The sequence below is a fragment of the Pteronotus mesoamericanus genome, unplaced genomic scaffold, assembly GCF_021234165.1.
Source record: "Pteronotus mesoamericanus isolate MK-2021 breed Mesoamerican mustached bat unplaced genomic scaffold, CSHL_Meso_final contig_41, whole genome shotgun sequence".
NCBI lineage: Eukaryota > Metazoa > Chordata > Mammalia > Chiroptera > Mormoopidae > Pteronotus > Pteronotus mesoamericanus.
Genome location: NW_026555152.1, coordinates 8,404,836 through 8,424,142, shown reverse-complemented (window position 1 = coordinate 8,424,142; position 19,307 = coordinate 8,404,836). Strand labels below are relative to the sequence as shown.

General features: G+C 39.5%; 1 protein-coding gene and 2 pseudogenes across 3 annotated transcripts in view; 2 read left to right on the top strand and 1 right to left on the bottom strand.

The window, feature by feature from the left end:
• The window catches only part of ADIPOR2 (adiponectin receptor 2), a 106,426-nt gene that overhangs the window by 64,405 nt on the left and 22,714 nt on the right, over positions 1-19,307 (bottom strand). The gene's annotated exons all lie outside the window — the stretch shown is intronic.
• On the top strand, positions 8,207-11,108 carry LOC129073521 (interleukin enhancer-binding factor 3-like; annotated as a pseudogene).
• Positions 15,298-18,846, top strand: LOC129073473 (protein SDA1 homolog; annotated as a pseudogene).

Below are 19,307 nucleotides of genomic sequence, written 5' to 3'. Positions count from 1 at the left end.
CGGATACTCAAATTATTAAACAGCTTTTGTAAATATTACAATAATTACATATGTCTACTTTATGCTTCCGCTGTAACTTATTAAACTAGTTTTCTAATATTAAACATTTAGGCTACTTCTAATGTCTTGGATTCATAAATCTTTGTCCACATTATGTAGTATGCTACCACTTTTATAAAAGGAAAAAAATAAGGGAGGGTAGAGATGGCTAGGGGCAGGAGTGGGAGAGATTTTATTATATACATTTTTATATCTTTGGAATTTTGTACCATGTATTATCTATTCAAAACAGGAAATAAAAAAATCAAATATATGATACTGATTTTACTGGGGTGACACTGGTTAATAAAGCCATATAGGTTTTCAAGTGTACAACTCAATAAAAATCTGTATACTCAATTTAAATACCAAGAGCCAGTCTTATATAAAGTCATATGGTATTGGCCAAGGGCAGCCAAGGATATGTAAAAGGTCCAGTGCTCAAATTACAGCACCTTTGACATATCTGAATAATGTCCTCACTGAACCTTGCCTACAATTTAGTTGTTATTTATCATTTCAAAACTACAAAATCAGCCCTGGCTGGTGTAGGCTCAGTGGACTTGAGCACCGGCCTGTAAACCAAAAGGTCTCCAGTTCAGTTCCTGGTCAGGGTACATGCCTGGGATGCGGACCAGGTCCCCAGTTAGGGATGTGCAAGAGGCAACCAGTTGGTTTATCTCCCACAGATTGATGTTTTTCATTCTTTCTTTCTCCCTACCTTCCCCCTCTCTAAAAATACACAGATAAAAATCTTTTTTAAAAAGACTGCAAAATCATTTGCAGAAGCACCAATAAAAAATATAGTCTAGGAATATTTTGAAAGTAGAAAAAAAATTTTAAAACATGTCATAATAAATCTCTCTAAACTTATCTGTACTGAAAACTTTGATTTTTTTCTATAATATACAATGAATGGATCATTTGTTTGTTTATTCAAAGACAGCAACTCTTTATCATTTAAGATAACATTTTCCTATATTAAACTTAAATCTTCAGGTCAATCTTTTCCTTCAAAACAAATCCTAAAAAAGTTTACTGACTCAGAAAACCCTATCTACTGACATTCAAAATATTCTGAACTGGGATGTCTTCTCTTAAAATCTAAGAATCTATTTGTAAAAGCAGTTTGGGATTCATCTGTAATACCCGATCCTTGAAATATTTTTTTTAAAAATAAAAAAAGCATCTGTATTCCCCTCCTGAACTGTGAAAACTTCTTAGGGTCAGGAATCCTTCTTTAGAAGTAATATTTCTATCCACAACACCAAGCATGGCTTCGGACGCAAAGGAGGAGCTCAAAAATTTTTACTGAATGAGGAGGAGGAGGAGGAGAAAAACAGCCAACATCCACTGAGTGCTTACTACACACAAAGAACATTTCCCATGGATTATCTCTTTAATCCTCACAACAATCCTAGAAGATAGATTTCCTCCATTTTGGAAATGACAAAAGACCCAGAGAAGTTATAAATAACTTGCCTGAGTTAACTATGTTAGTAAGTGGCAAACTAATCTATCTAACCCAGCAGTCCCCAACCTTTTTGGCATCAGGGACCATTTTCATGCAAGACAATTTTTCCACCCAGCGGTGTTCAGGAGGAAGTTTTCAGGATGCTTCAAGAGTATTACATTCAAACTCACCTTCTCCTGTGCAGCCCAGTTCCTAACAGGCCTAGACCAATACCGGTCCATGGCCCAGAGGTTCGGGACCCCCTGATCTAATCAACATAGTCTCCCCAACACCCAAGTCATTGCTCTCATCCACAACTTCCTATGTTTGAACCATAAGCTGTTCTCAAATGTACGATAGCACCTTGTACTTTAGAACAATGTTGAAAATATTAAGAAATGGTAGTGGAAATCATGAAGACTTGCTATACACCAGAAATAATAAAACTGATTAAAATTGGAATTCTTCCCACTCAGAACAATTATGAGTAGAAAAAGGTCAATAAAACAAAACTGACAACAGAAAAAAATATTTAACTGATAAAATGGGAAAAGTTCCCAATGTATGATACTGATATAGCTCTTTTAAAAAAATGGTACAGTTGCCCTGGCCATGTAGTTCAGTTGCTTAGTGTCGTCCCCATACACCGTGGTTGCAATTCTGACCCCTGATCAGGGCACATGCAAGAATCAGCCAATGACTACATAAATAAGTGGAACAAATCGATGTTTTTCTTTCTCTCTTTCAAACAACAAATTAAAAATTTTTTAATTATATAATTGGTAACTGAGAAGGAACATCTAGATTTTTAAGACACATTCTCAAGACTTCTGTTCATAAAATCTTAACTACTTTTACAAAAACATTTCAAATCAAACAGCAGTATATTTTAAAGACATAAAGAAAGATGACACTTTGCATCATTTACACTACTTTTTTTTTTCCCTAGCATAAAGTAGGCCAACTTTTGAGGAAAATCATATGGAACCTGTTCTAACTTACTGTCCCCAATCCACTGACCAACTTTACTGAGAAGAAGACAGGCAAGTCTTCTCATGTGGTAAGAAACCTGATGAAAGCCTACCACACACTGCTGGTTTCATTTACCCATGGGAAAATACCCAATGGGAAGCTTCCTGTAAAGATTTCCAAAGTGATAAAGATGCAAAGCGTTATTTGCTGAGTGGTTGCAATAGGCCTTTCTACTAGGTATCAAGTCCATGATAGCCACTGAAAATCCTTCAACAATGTTTGTCAAAATTCAAAGAGCTCTGACTGATATGGCTCAGTTGAGTGAGTGCCAGCCTGGGAACCAAAAGATCTCCTGTTTGACTCCCAGTCAGGGCACATACCTGGGTTGCAGGCTAGGTCCCCACTGAGGGCATGTGAGAAGCGACCAATCAATGCTTCTCTCACACATCAATGTTTCTCTCCCTCCCTTCCCCTGGCTGTAAAAAGAAACTTTAAAAAAATTTCAAATAACTATACATCTAAAATGGGTGAATTTTACTGAGTGTGAACTGTACCTCAATAAACCTGACTTTTTAAAAATCTGACAAATACCATAAACATTCCAAAAATAATTTTTTCATTCTCAATTTAAAAAAATCCGAATTTGTTTCATCACATCCCCAAAAGTACAAAGCCAAGTTCTAAGGCTCTAAAAAACAAGAGGTTAGAGAAAAACAATAAACTTTCTCTTAGGTTTTTTAAGTTACAGGACTCCTATAATACGGCCATTTCAAAAAATAAATTGTCTTTCAAGACCTTGAATTGTCTTAACTGCATTCAATTCAAAATAAGTCACTCTGTATCATCACTATGTATTGTTATGAAAGAACTATATGTGATATGGCAGTTTAAAACTGTAAGTACATTTTTTTTTAAACCTACATTTTATCATTCAACATGAGAAACCACATCAAATCAAATGCCCCAGCCCTGGCTGGTGTGGCTCAGTGGATTGAATGCCAGCCTGCAAGCTGGAAGGTCACTGGTTTGATTCCCAGTCAGGGCACACGCCTGGACTGTGGGCCAGGGTTGTGTTCCCAGCTAGGGATGTATGAGAGGCAACCGACTGATGTAGCTCTCTCACATTGATGTTTCTCTCCAGGCTCTTTCTCGCTCCCTTCCCCTATCTCTAAAAGTAAATAAATAAAATCTTTAAAAAAAAAATGTTTTTAAAAAATCACATGCCCCAAGCCTATACCACATGAGTACAAATCATTTCCATGAAAAGCAGATGTAGAAGTAAAACGATACCATTACTGTATTACAGAAGGTGAAGATATTTTCTAACTTACAGTAAATTAACTGCATTTAATAAAAACTATGAAGTCAGTTTCAAGAATGATGGAGTTATAAAACTAAGCTAATCATTTAACAAATATTTATTATATATTTATTCTGTGCCAGGCACTGTTCTAGGAACTGATAACAATTCAACAATGAACTAAAATAAAACAAACAAAACATATTCCATTTCACTAAACATTTGTTTTCTTTCCAATACAAATACACAAATATAATAAAGCTTATACAGTCAAATTATTTAGTCCCTAGTACATTCAGAGACTCAATGGAATTTTAACCAAACTCAAACATGTGTTCTAAGCAATACACAGTAGTCCCCGATCCACAGGGGATACATTTGAGGACTCCCAGTGGACGTCTGAAACCATAGATAGTTAATGAACCCTATATATGCTATGTTTTTTCCTATATATACATACTTATGCAAAATTTTAATTTATAAATTAGGTACAATAAGAGATTAATATTATTAAGAAACTGCCCAACACACTTTATGACTAAGCTAGTCTACTAAAAATTTACCCGAGAGAAATAAAACATAAGTTCACAAAAAGACTTCAATAAGAAAAATTTCTGAGATGTCCTAAATTAAATATAGCAGGCTGGAGGGTGAAAGGAAAAGGTTAACAGGTTGGTTAATCAGTTAACAGAGCCACAGGTCAAAACCTCATTCCTAAATGTATGTTAAAACTTTTAATCAACCTCCAGAGGCTATCTAAAAAAATCTTTTCTTTTTTTAAAAAAGCCAACCCCCATATGCCACAGCATCAGCCTTATCCGTGAACTTTCAGGACTACTGACCACAACCAATACAGAAGTCTTCTTCATGGACTATCCACCTATCCTGGACTGCCCCCACTTCACCTTTTCCCATCTCTCTTATCTACAGCCAATATAAATTGTTTTAAAACAATTTAATGTATTTTCCCATGTATAATATGCACATTTTTGCCCAAATTTTTGAGGGAAAAATAAGGTTGTACATTATACATGAGTAGTACTAATTCCGTATCTACATAAATGTTTTTAATTCTTTTATTTATGCTTATGTGTTAAAAGTGTAACTCTAGAAAGCAATAACAATATTTGTATGCAAAATAATACCCTGGAATATGATAATCAGTTTTGTTTCTAAGTATAAGTAAATAAAAATCTGAATTAAAAAAATTAAAACAAAAGATTTCTTTTCCTGAAAGTTTGGGCCCTAAATGTGGGTGTGCACTATACACAGGAGCACATTATACACAACAAAGTATGGTACATCTTTTAAAAATAATAATTTAAAAAATAGAAAGGAAAAAGAAAAACCTAGAATACCTCACACATAAGTGTCTGCAGGCATCACAACAACTCTTCTCAAACTAAAAATGCAATAAAAACCCTTTCAAGTAGAAAGAAAAATAGTGGGGTTTTTTTTAAGATTTTATATTTTTAGAGAGAGGAAGGGAGAGAGAAAGAGAGGGAGAGAAACACGGATGTGAAAGAAAAGCATCCATCAGTTGCATCAGTTGCCTCTCATATGTGCCCCAACCCGCAACCCAGCCTTGCTTCCTGACCTTTCGCTGCAGGACGACATCCAACCAACCAAGTCACACTGGTCAGGAAAGTTTTTATTCTTAAACTAAGTGATTTACAACAGTTTCTAAGAAACATTTAAGAAAATAAAGGCTCATGTTTATATACAGAATTCTCCTAAAATTAAAAGTCTCAAACTTCAGAACACATATATGATAATAGCAACTGGATGACTAAATACATGTAAGTATTCTGAAGTTTCAACTATCAAAATGTCAATCTACTACCTGCTTATCTAGTTTCCAAAGTCTGTAGATATTAACCAGCAATGCAAAAAAAGAAAGAAAAGAGCTCAGCAATCTTGTTTCCTCATCAAACTATATCCTCAAACTGTCGGCAACCCAGATTCTACTTAAAAAGTCGCTGAGAACCAACAAGCTCACACCATCTGGCCTCCGTGCCAACCATGCACTGACTTCCGCTCCAGCCACAGGCAACCCTGTAGCCTTGTGGTGACCCTAAACTCTGTGGAACGCTGGTGACAGCCTCGCCCCTAGTTTCTGATGGAGAAAAGGGAAAAGCCACTAAGGCTGAATGCAGCATGCTCCCGACGGGCCTGGCTCAGAAAATAACCAGATGGAGGCACAGGTAAACACACTGGCTGCCTGGCTTGCCTTCTCGCACCCCCACCGCAAAAATTACAACTAAACTACAAAACACCTATCACCCAAAATTATTGGAAAATCGAGTTCTATGGAAGTCCAACAACCAAGGAATTAAAGAAATCACACACATCCAGACGGGTAGGAGGAACACGGAAGTGCAGTCATGGAACAGGAGGTCCCACACTCACATGTGGTGGATAAAATCAGGAGGGATATTTCAGGAGCAAAGGATCTCAGCCCCACACCAGACCACCCATCCCAGGGTTCCAGTGCTAGGAAGTTAAGTAACTTAACTTCTGGCTATAAGAACCAGTGGGGGTTGTGGTGGAGAAAGAAACTGCAGAATTCTCAGTCAGGCGTCTCCTTTTAAAGGGACTGTCATGTCCCTTTAAAAGGGACATTAAGACTTAAGCAGACATAAGACATAAGACTTAAACAGACTCACTCCCTCTGGGCTCCAGCACCAGGGCAGCAGCTGGAAGGGCACCAGTGATATACAGGGAGAAACAGAAGTATCTGACACCAGGGAGAGTGCTAGGGGAAAGCTTCCTCCCAGACAAAACTCCATAGGCCAGGCTGCGGACATTGTCCCTTTTCTGACCCCTGACAGACACAAAGCCACAGAGTGGAGACACCATATCTGAGACTCTATCACCCTGGTTCACACGTGTTGCCCCACCCTGGTGATTACCTAAGGTTCTGACCCATCCAATTTATGGGTGTGCTTTTCTTCAGTAGACCACACTACTCAGACAGGGAGTCAAAGCAGCTCTACCTAATACACAGAAACAATCACAGGAGGGCTGCCAAAATGAGGAGACGAAGAAACATGGCCCAAATGAAAGAACAGAACCACACCCCACAAAAAGAACTAAACAAAATGAGATAAGCAATCTATCAGATGCAGAGTTCAAAACACTGGTTTTTAGGATGCTCGAGGAACTCACTGGGTACTTCAACAGCATAAAAAAGACCCACACAGAAATGAAGGTTACACTAAGATAAAGAAAAATTTACAGGGAATCAACAGTAGAGTGGATGACGCTGAGAATCAAATCAATGATTTGGAACATAAGGAAAAAAACATTCAATCAGAACAACAGGAAGAAAAAAGAATCCAAAAAAAACAAGGATAGGGTAAGGAACGTCTAGGACAACTTCAAACGTTCAAATCATAGGGGTGCTGGAAGGAGAAGAGAGAGAGCAAGAAATTGAAAACTTATTTGAAACAATAGTGAAAGAAAACTTACCTAGTTTGGCGAAAGAAATAAGACATACAAGTCCATAAAGCACAGAGTCTCAAACAAGATGGACGCAAAGAGGATCACAACAAGACACATCATAATTAAAATGCCAAAGGTTAAAGATAAAGAGAGAATCTTAAAAGTAGCAAGAGAAAAGCAGGTAGTTACCTACAAAAGAATTCCCATAATACTCTCAGCTGATTTCTCAAAAGAAAACTTGAAGGTAAGAAGGGACTGGAAAGAAGTATTCAAAGTCATGAAAAACAAGGGCCTACAACTTAGATTCCTCTATCCAGCAATGTTATCATTTAGAATGGAAGGGCAGGTAGAGTGCTTCCCAGACAAGGTAAAGCTAAAATGAGTTCATCATCACCAAACCATTATTATATGAAATGTTAAAGGGACTTATTTAAGAAAAAGATGACCAAAACTACCAATATTAAAATGGCAATAAAGTCACAACTATCCATTGAATCTAAAAAACAAATCTAAGCAAACACACAGAACAGAATCAGAGACATGGAGAGCATTTGGAGGGTTATCAGTTAGGAGGGGAAAAGGGGAGAATTAGGGAATAGGTGCAGGGTAATAAGTAAGTACAAATTGGTAGGTACAGACTAGACAGGGGAATGTTAGAAACAGTACAGGAAATGGAGTAGCCAAAGTACTTATATGCATGACCCATGAACATGAACTAAGGGGGAGTACTGCCAGAGGGAATGGAGGTACCAGGTGGATGGGGCAATGGGGGGAAAGCTGGACAACTGTAATAGTATAACCAATAAAATGTATTTTAAAAAAACATATACAAAATAAAAAGTGGTTGAGAAAAATGACATTTGGGTAAGAGCTACAAAATATAGGAGTGGGCAAAAGTAGGTTTACAGTTGTTCATATGGAAAAATATATAATACAAGAATAAAAAATAGGATGCTGACAAGATAGTTGAAATACTGACAATACCAAGGAAATCTGTCACAATATGAGAAGCTACGGAAAAAGAATTAAAAATGTGTCCAATGCAAATTTTGTGAATGATGATCACTGTATGATGGCAAAGCATTCTTCTGTTTATCCAATCCAAGAGGAACTGGAAGCAGTCCAGAATATGGTGTTCCACACAGAGCAGATTCTCAAAGCTGTTTCCAAATGGATCAATGAGCAGGATAAAGGCAGAGGCAAGCATGCTGAGTCTTAGAATTTGGATGTGCCCCCAGAGGATGACACTATATAAGGAGCAAGGGAACAGAAGACAGAGCACATGACCAGTACCCTGCAGGGCATGTGCCCAGACCGGGAACTGATCAGGCATGTTGGCCTAGTGTCAAAGGGAGAGTAGTTGGACCTGGAGCTGGTGCTGCTATGCAAGAAGCCCACAACTGCCCTCCTGGACAAGGTGTCTGACAATTTGGCCATCCCGTTCACTGTTGTTACAGAAGACAAGTATAACAAGATACTCCAATCTGTTGATAATACTGTGATATTGCTAAAAAACACAAAAGAGCCTCCACTGTCCCTGACCATCCACTTGACACCCCCCGTTGTCAAGGAAATGGAGAAAAGTATTACCTAGAGAAACACTATCAGTCAAGGACCCCTGGAACATTCTAGACAGGCAGAAATGCCTTGCTGGCTTTGTGTCCCTCCAACACACCAAGTGGTTCCAGGCCAGAGCCAATGGGCTGCAGTCACATGTTATCACCATCCAGGTCCTGAGGGGCCTGTGCACCTGCATCTCCACCTGGAGTCCTCTAAGAGGATGGCCCCTTGAGTTTCTCTGTGAAAAGTCCATCAGCACAGCCAACACATCAATGGGTGCTGGAATGCCTTGCGTCAGGCATCCTGATGCCAGATAGTCCTGGCATTTATGAGCCTTGTGAAAAAGAAGCCACTGACGCTACTAGGCATCTAGAGAGAGAGCAATAGGAAGATATCACAGAGTGTGTAGCACTGCAACTCACTGCATTTGGCGAGCTGCATAAAGTCCTAGGTATGGATCCTCTGCCTTTTAAGATGCCCAAGAAATCAAAGAATCAAAACTTAGTGGAGCCCTGACTGGTATGGCTCAGTTGGCTGAGTATCATCCTGCAAAGCAAAAGGCTGCCAGTTCAATTCCCGGTCAGGGCACATGCCTGGGTTGTGGGCCCAGTCCTTCACTGAGGCACATGCAAGAGGCAACCAATCACTGCTTCTCTCACACACCAATGTTTCTCTTTCTCTTTTTCTCTCTCCCTCCCACTTTCTAAAAATAAACAAATAAAACCTTTAAAAAAAAATAAAGAAAACCCAGCAGACTACATGGTTCAAATCCCTACCTTCACCCAGTACCACTTATGCCATGACGCCAATGAAACACCCAGTGGAGGAGGATGGAAAAGAAGTTTCCCAGCAAAAAGAAGATTCGGAAGAAAGAGAAGTCAGAATTTCCCCAAGCTATGAATGCCCTGATGAGGCTGAACCACCTGAAGCCTGAGCTGCAGTATAAACTGGTTTCCCAGGCGGAGCCAGTCCACACCCCCACCTTTACCACGTCTGTAGAAGTAGACGGCAACCCATTCAAGGCCTCCGGACCATCCAAAAGACTGCCAAGTTGCATGTCGCTCTTACGCTGTTATAGGGCATGGGCTTGTCTATGGGTGCCAAAGGCAGAGACTCCATAAGGGGGAGGACTCAGCTGAAGAGACAGAGGCCATGCCAGCTATGGTGGCCTTGCTGCTCGTGGCAGAAGCTGCCTCAACTGCCAGTGCTGCCTCCACCCCAGATCCCACTGCCAATCCTTACCAAGCATGGAGCTTAACAAGAAGAGGTGTGGCCTCAAGTAAGAGCTCATCTCAGAGATTGCTGGCAGCCACAACAAGTACTTTATTACAGAGGTTGATGTAGATGGACCCAAGTTTCAAGGTGCAAAAAGGTGGCAAAGCATATGCCGCCCTTGCTGCACTAGAGAAGCTATTCCCTGATGCCCCTAATACCCTTGAAGCCAATAAGAAGGGGGAACCTGTGCCTGTCAGAAATGGACCAAAATTTGCTGTTAAGCCACATAACCCTGGCTTTGGTATGGGAGGCCACATGCACAACAAAGTGCCCCCATCCAAACCTTTAGGGGGGCAAAGAGAAGAGAACATCAGTAGTCAAGGAAGAGGATTTGGTGGGGCCAACCATGGAGGCTACATGAATGCTGGCACTGGGTATGGCAGCTATGAGTACGGAGACAACTTGGCAACAGCAGGCTACAATCAGTTCTACAGCAATGGAGGGCATTCTGGGAATGCTGGCAGTGGTGGAAGCAGGGTGGTAGCAGCTCCTCCAGCTATGGCTCCTACTACCAAGGCAACAGCTACAGCCTCCTCAGTGCCCCAGAAACATGTCAGGAAAATGAAGCAGCACATGAAGGTCAACAGAAGCCCTCCTACAGCTCAGGCTACTTGCTTACCCAGGCAAGCAGCAGTCCTACAACCATACAACCAGAGCCAGGACAACAACTATGACCCTCACCACCCAGAGAAAACAAAAAGACCATAGCGATGGCCAAGGCAATTAACTGCTCTTCCTACTCCAACTCCTATAGCTCCCCCAAGTAGCAGCAATGGCTCCAACTACAGCTAGGAGAGCAAATTCAACTACAGTGTTAGCAGAGCCCAAAGCAGCAGAACAGCTACAGTTCAAGTAGGTCACCTACAACCCAGGTTCACATGGGGGCTACGGAGAAGGTTCTGGGGGTGGCTCCTATCAAGGCAAACAAGGAGGCTAATGATTACAGTGAACTACAGCTCCCTGGGGTCTGGCCATAATTACAGCAACCCTCACAGCTCCTACCAGTCATCACAGGGAGGTTACAGCAAGAACACAGACCACAGTGTGAACTACTGGTACAGATAAAGCCCTGAAGATGAAGATTTGTGGCTTCTGCACTTACCCCTCCTAGCTTTAAGATTCAGTTTTATGCATCACAGTTAACATGTCTGCGGCCTCTCTAGGTCCTCTTGACCTACCTCATTCATGTTGCCGTGTTGTGTGTGACATGCAGATGGTCACTCTGTGACCTGCTCTGTGACCCATATTTAGCTGTGTTTAGGACTCCACATCTTCAGAGGTTTGTAAGCTGCTGTCACAACTTTGTCCAAGTAGAGATCTGAGTTCTTACAATTCAGTATCCTTTTATTTACAATCAGTGTTAGTTAACCCAGTTTGGTTTGAAATAGTTACAAAAGGGATACCTCATTTGTTAATGCTTTTGTGAAGTGAGTTAAAAAAGCTTTCTGTATTTTAATGCTTTAGTGCTTCATTTTTATAATATTTTATTTTAAAAAACCATGGGGGGCGGTTTGTATGTGTGGATCATTCAGACAGTACAGCTAAATGTAGACAAATAAGGGAAAAAAAGAATAATACAAAAATAATCTGTTTCACATGTAAACATATTTTGCCTACCCCCTGTATGCTCTATATCTACATCTCTAGGTTCTAGTTTTGGATCAAGTAATCAACCAATCACATTACTCTGGTCCAGAAGTCACAAATTTGAACATGTGAAGCAGCCTGGTGAAAAACAAAAAGGCTGTTATTGTGCTGAACTGAAACTGCTTAAAAGACTTACAACTCAAGCACACTTTCCCTCCCAGGAGCACACCTGCACCTTTCCCTTTCTTCCTCTTCTTCCCGGACAAGCATGAATCTTCTAAACTCTAAGGGTCCCCACAAGACTTGCAACCAGGGGAGCAAGAGGCAGCAGTAGCTTGTCCCCGCAACCCCCTTTTTCTCTGACTTCCCACTGAAATGACAGCAACCCTGCCTTGGATGATCTCTTTCCTATAACCTTTTAAAGAGCCAAAGCAGCCCTGCCCAGGCTCTCTCATGTTGGTTCTTCTATGCTAGGCCCTTCCTTGTTTCACTGCTCCAGCTTTAATAAACATACTCTCAAAATGAGAAGTTAAAAATGTAAAAAACGATTTATGCCCTGATGTGGCTCAGTGGACTGAGTGCCGGCCTATGACTGGAAAGGTCGCAGATGCAATTCCCAGTCAGGGAACAGACATGCCGAAGTTGAGGGCCAGGCTTCCAGATGGAGGCACGCAAGAGGCAACCAATTGCCCTTTCTCTCACACACCAATGTCACCTTCTCTCTCTTTCTCTCTCCCTTCCCCTCTCTAATATAAATAAAATCTTTAAAAAAGAGATTTACAACTCAAATTTACAATACACTTTGTTAAACAGCTCTATATTAACTGCCTATGCATATAAACAATTAAATTAGATGCCTGCCTCACATTATATACAAGAAAAAAAAATTTTTCTGGCAGAAGAATCAAGATCTAAATATAAAAAAAAAAAACAACAAAAAAAAAGTCTGAAACTTTTAGAAATATGGGACACTCTTAATGATCTCAGGATATGAAATAAATTTCTTAAATAAGACACAAAAGGCACAAACCTAAGAAAAATGACAGATTTGATAATCATATTTATTTAAAACAAACCATATAAAAAATTAACAGTTAAGCCACAGAGAATAGAAGATTTTTGCAATTCACTTAACAAACATAACCAGAATATAAAATCAATTCCTAAAATCAATTTGTAATGACAACCCAATTGAAAAGGTAGGAGAGGGAACAGCCCATTCATGAAAACCTGAATAGTCACTCAACATTTGAAAATATGCTCAATCTCATAATTAATCAAAAACTTAAAATTAAGACAATGTGATATCATTTCACACTCATCTGATTTGTAAACATATAAAAAATCTGACAAAGCCATGGATCATAATGATTTGGTAACAGCAAATTCTGATTCTAATGCCAAAAAATGCTAAGTCGTACAATTTTGGGGATCAACTTGGCAATATCTCCATAACCTCCAACCCAGTAATTCTACTGCTGAGTAAATTTACCCCAGAGGATTTCATTTCACACTTAGTACACATACAGACACATTGCAAAAACATTTGTCCTTACTGCCTGCAATACAACCTGGTACTTTTCCACACTCTTTTAATTCCTCAACTGATTTCCCAATCCATTAATGTCTCCTAACATGCATTTTGAAAAACCTGCCAAAGGCCTTAAATATGTGCACAAGGATTCCTAATCAGGAATGTTCAATGTAGCAACGAGAGAAAGTCCTGAGATGTCCTAAAGTAAATTACAGCTGGCTGAAGAGTGAGAGACAAGAGCTGTTAGCCAGTTAACAGCTGTGGGCCAACTAACAATAGACTTCCTCAGATTCCTGACTGTACCTTGGAGATTTGAATAAACTTCTATAAAGACCACCAGCTGCCAGAGCATCGTGCTTATGCATGAACTTCCAGGACTTGCCCAGCACCAATCAACAGTAAGTATTCTTCCTTAAGGACTGCACCTTTCTTAAGAACTACCCGCCTTCACCTTTTCCCACCCCCTTATCTGTAGCCAATGCAAATCCTTTCAAAACAACTTACACCTTTCTTCCTCAAAACATATTTTACATACATGGGGTGGGCAAAAGTAAGTTTCCAGTTTTAAGTACACAAAAGTTATTCTTGTATTACTGTATATTAATTATTGTATTATTGTGTAATTATTGTATTGTATTAACTGTAAACCTACTTTTGCCCACCCCTATATATAAAAGACCCCATGAACTCTGCAACAGAGGGCATGCTGCCTTCTCCATCTATCCCTGCTGCAAATGGTTTAGACTGCACTCCCAGGACCTGTCCTTTTCTGCCTAGCATTTGCCTCAATAAACCATTTCTTTCAGAAAAGCGTTCAGCCATGAAAAAATTCACAGAACATTTATACTTTCTACCTGCAATACAACCTGATACTTTTCTACGTAGTATTCTGTTTAACAGTAGTATTGTTTTTAAGACAGAAAAAACTGGAAACAATCTAAATACCTATCAACCTGAGAATAAATTTAAACTGGCCGTATTCTTACAATAATGTAACTATATGGCAGATAAACATGATAATGATAATTAGGTTGGAAAGCTGCCATTTTTGTAGGTCAAATTGGTAAAACATCAACTTCGTAAGACCCTCAAAAGCAAGTTTAATTTAAAAAAAGTTACAGAATAGGCAGAAAACTGTTTATATAAAGTTTGAAAATGTGCAAAATAATATTATAATTTGTTTATAAATATATTCCTATGAAGTAATTACATAAAAACAGGCTTTAGGAATGATCAACCCCAACAACAGTCAGGATAATCATTACTTCTGGGAAGTAAAATATAATGCAAGATGATGTTTCAATTGTTTTTCTTTCCATTTTCTCTTTAAAAAATGGGAGGTGTGTGGGAATGTTAAGATTTAGATTTTACTTATTTATTTTTAGAGGGGAAGGGAGGGAGAGAAACATCAGTGTGTGAGACAAACATGGATCAGCTGGTTCTCACATGCCCCCAAATTAGGACCTAGCCCACAACCCAGGCATGTGGCCTGACTAGGAATCAAACCGACAACCTTCCACAGGCCAGCACTCAATCCACAGAGCCACACCAGCCAGGGCAGAACGTGTTAAGATTTAATATAGCATGATGGATATGTGGATGTTAACTATATTGGACTCTGTGTTCTGTATGTTTGAAATATTTTAAGAATAAAAAAATCTGTGTTAGCCAAATAAAATACACATCTGCAGCCTAAATTCAAACCAACCCCCTTACAAATTCTCTTTCCTTGGTTTAAAATGTACATGGTTAGCCCTTACCTTTTTCTACCCAGGGCCTCGAGTCAAAAACAAAAAATAGCGCCCTGGCTGGTGTGGCTCAGTGGCCTGGGAGCCAGCCTGTGCACCAAAAGGTTTGCGGGATCAATTCAATTCCAGTCAGGGCACATTGCTGGGTTGCCGGCCAGGTCCCCAGTTGGGGGCATTCGAGAGACAACTGAGGCAACCATCTATCGCACACTAGTGTTTCTCTCCCTCTGTTTCTCCCTCCCCTCCCCTCTCTCTAAAAATAAATAAAATCTTTTATTTTAAAGTGAAACAAATCAATGTTTCTTTCTCCCTCCCTCTCTCTCAAAAATCAATACAAAAAATTTTTAATTGTATTTTCTGTGGTCATCTATTAAAAAGCTTCGAAATGTCCTTTCTCAGAGGTATTTTCCCCATGCCTGAGGATATTTTGGCAGCTTCCAGAATTTAGCTTCCTTTTTCCTCTCTCAGGACTTAGTATAACATATACATCCCTTCTAATACATGGTATACTCCAAAACAGAGAAGTCAAAAACATGGGTTACATGAAACAAATCCCCTATTCAATCCATTCCTTAACTTCCAAAACTGAATACCAAATGAAATTGGGTAGGTTAATTATTCCTAAAAATATAAGCCCTAAAATATCAACCAGTCTTATTTATCTCATTAAAGAAAAGATGAACTAGAGACTATACACAAAGATGACAATTTTATACTGTAAATTTTCAAGGTTATATTTCACAAAGACTTTGAAAAGGTTATTTTTAACAAAGTTAAAACACTTTACTCATTAGTAACTCCAAAAGAACAAGATCCAATTTAGGTTTTGAAGAGACTGTTTACTCAAGACCTGCCATATACCAGGGTTGCTATTTGATATTAAGAAAGCTATACACTCCTTACTCCCAAGAAATATATAACTACAGGGAGGTCACCAGATTCTATTTTAACAGAAGTGGCAAATCATACTGCTTTCAAGCTCCAAGTAAGGAATCTAAACAGGGGAGCAGCTCTACAGAAATACTCGTAAGGAAATACTAAGGAAAAACAATTAGTGAACATATGCCCCACCTAAGGTAATTCTAAATTATATCTCCCAGTGAGATAGAGAGAACTACATTGCAAGAAATGTTTAACAGCCAAACCGATAAAAGATTTTTTAAGGTGGCAATGACATGTTAATGCTAGACCTCACCAACACCCACATTTCTGGTGAGAGTTTACATTGCTATGACCTTTCTGGATGGCATCAGGCAATATACATCAAAATGAAAAACATATTTCTTTCAACCCAGTAATTAGAGTCTTAGAAAGTTACTCTGAACAGTCATTAGCACCCTGCCTGGTGTGGCTCAGTGGACTGAGTGCCCGTGTGGGTTGCAGGCCAGGTCCCCAGCAGGGGGTGCTCAAAAGGCAACCACACACTGATGTTTCTCTCCCTCCCTTCCCCTTAAGAATAAATAAAAATCTTAAAAAAAAAAAAAAAAGGTTCTCCCCTTATTTAAAAGGTCATTAGCAGGAGCCACTACCCTCTAGCCTGTCCACTCTCTGCCTCTCTGAGAATGTCCTATTGCTTTTCCCTATAATAAATCTTGCCACTAAAACTTTGTAAAAAAAGGTCATTAGCATGCAACAATTGTACATACAAGATACATGTACAATATACAGTAAATTTAAACAATCTAAATGCCCAGCAATAGGGACACTATTAAATTAAATAGGGACACTATTAAATATGGTGTACTCAATAAAATACTAAAGAACTATTTAAAAAGAACAGAGTAGATGTAGATGTACTGACCTGGGAATCTATGCATGAATATTAGTTTTTAAAACACACTACTATGAGACAAGATGGCACCACCTGCTGAGCTCCCAAGAGCTGTTTTCCCCACACCTGGAAGCATGATTCCAAGCCACAGACTGAGAAGGTCCGGCTGGTGTCAGTGGTGCGGTTTTCTTAGAACTGCTCCCTGTGAGCCCGTCTGCAGCCCACATACCCAGCGGAAACAAACACAAGCCACACAGCAATTACTGCACTTAACAGAACTAATAATGTGGACCTTCTAGCCTACACCGAAGAGTTTCTACAACAGTAGAAAGCCCACTATAAATCCAATGTGGAGATTTTCAAATTGCAACCAAAGACATACTGGCAAAGCTAATGATGTTTATGGCACAGATTTGGTCACTGCTGCCCAAAACATCTGTTAACTTTCCTCAAGAGCTAAAAGACCTGCTCTCCTATAATTACACTACAGTCTTGAATCTAGATCTTCCAATAACATTTTGCAAAGCTCTGATCTCACTGAGAAGAATCTCATTAACCCATCGTTAGCTAGAGCAACTTCTATATCGTGCCTCTACACTGCCATAGAAGCATCTAAGACCATATTGTGACGTGAGAATATAAGCACAAAATACAAAAATAAAGTACATATAGTATTACAGAATTTCCAGTACGTATGTCAAGAAACAGCAATGTAACTGTACTCAAGGTATCTTTGGAAGTGATAACTGAATTCTACAGAAGAAATGATGTCAAAAAATGTAACAACTGCATGCTTCTCTAAGTTCCCAAATTAGTTGCTGTGTTGACATTCTTCCTAAAGAAAGATGAACAAGAGGATCAGGACAGTAACTCAATGCTAGCGCAGTATGCCACAGTGAAGAAAGACTTCAAGCGCAAGAGCCCTGGCTGGTATGGCTCAGTGGATTGAGTGCTGGCCTGTGGACCAAAGGTCGCTGGTTCAATTCCCAGTCAGGGCACATGCTTGGGTTGTGGGCCAGGTTCCCAAGTAGGGGGCATGCAAGAGGCAACCACACATTGATGTTTCTCTCCCTCCCTTCCCCCTCTCTAAAAATAAGTAAATAAAATCTTAAAAAAGAAAAAACACAAGAAAAGGTTGAAAAGGTTATGAAAGTGCTTCAAAAATTAAAGGAAAAAACAGAGGTGTTTAACTTTTCTACTATCCATTTGATTCATAATCTCCCAAGATTTTGCAAAATAACAACTAAAGTGGCTAACGGAGCTCTAAGGAGATATTTTAAGTAAAGACAATGCTCATGAATTTTATAACCAGATTGGGGGGAAATCATGAGCTTTTTCTTTTTTTTTTAAAGATTTTATTTATCTTCAGTGAGAGAGGAAGGGAGAAAGAAAGGGAAAGAAACATCAATGTGTGGTTGCCTCTTGAACGCCCCCTACTGGAGACCCGGCCCACAACCCAGTCGTGTGCCCTGACTGGGAATCGAACCAGCGACCCTCTGATTCACAGACTGGTACTGAGCCACGGATGAACCACACCAGCCAGGGCAGCCTTTTCTAACTTCATCCCTTTATGCAAAGATTTCCACAGCAGCACCAAACCAAAGAGAAGTAACAAGATCTGTTTGCTGCACAAACATCTCATCACCTGGTATACCGTTCTAAAGACCATTTAGTCATTCATTGCTTATGACTGTGGCCTCCCATTTTGTTATGGACAAGAACTCTGGGGAAGTCACGACAGTAAAAGTCAGTGCTATGAAAAATAATGACTCAATGACAAAGAACTACCTGCCCCAGTATAAAACATACAAAGATAAGAATGTGATGTCTGCTAAAATGGATCCAGTTAGTCTGAACACTGAGTCCTCAGCTGTTTCAGAAGAAATTCCAGAGTAAGACTACAGAGGCCTTGATAAAATCAAGAGCACAAGAATACAGACATGAGATGCTAAAGATTACATTACAGTAACTTAAGTTCTGGAAGCTGAGGAAGAGAATACCAAGAACAATTAAGATGGCTGGGGAGGTACCAGTCTCAGCAAGGAGGATGATGGTGATGGTAAACAGGCTCATGTGTACCACTCTTCCAATGAAAACCAAGAAATCTCTAAGAAACTGAATAGCTCCAAGGAAGAGCCAGAACATCCAGTCAAAAAATTATAAGCATTACTTCAGAGAAAAGCAGCTGGAACTACAAGATGAACTTTTGAAAAAGATTAAAGGAATGGTGTAACTCCCTAGCAAGTTTCCCATTCCAAAGAAAATGTTAAGTTTGTGTCATTAATCTGCAAACTAGTGAATCACGAATGTTTATTTGCATCAAAAAGTCCAGAAGCACTATTATTTTCAAAACCAACCCAAAACACAGTGCTCAACAATGACTGGTTTGGACTTCCAGCCAAGATGGAGGCATAGGTAGATACACTCTGCCTCCTCACACAACCACAAGAAGGACAACAACAAAAATAAAAGTTTTTGTTTTGTATTTAAAAACAAAAAATAACCAGAACTGCCAGAAAATCGAAATATGTGGAAGTCCGAAAACCAAGGAGCTAAAGAAGAAGCATTAATCCAGACTGGTAGGAGGGGCAGAGACAGGGAGCCAGGGTGGAGAGGACATGGGC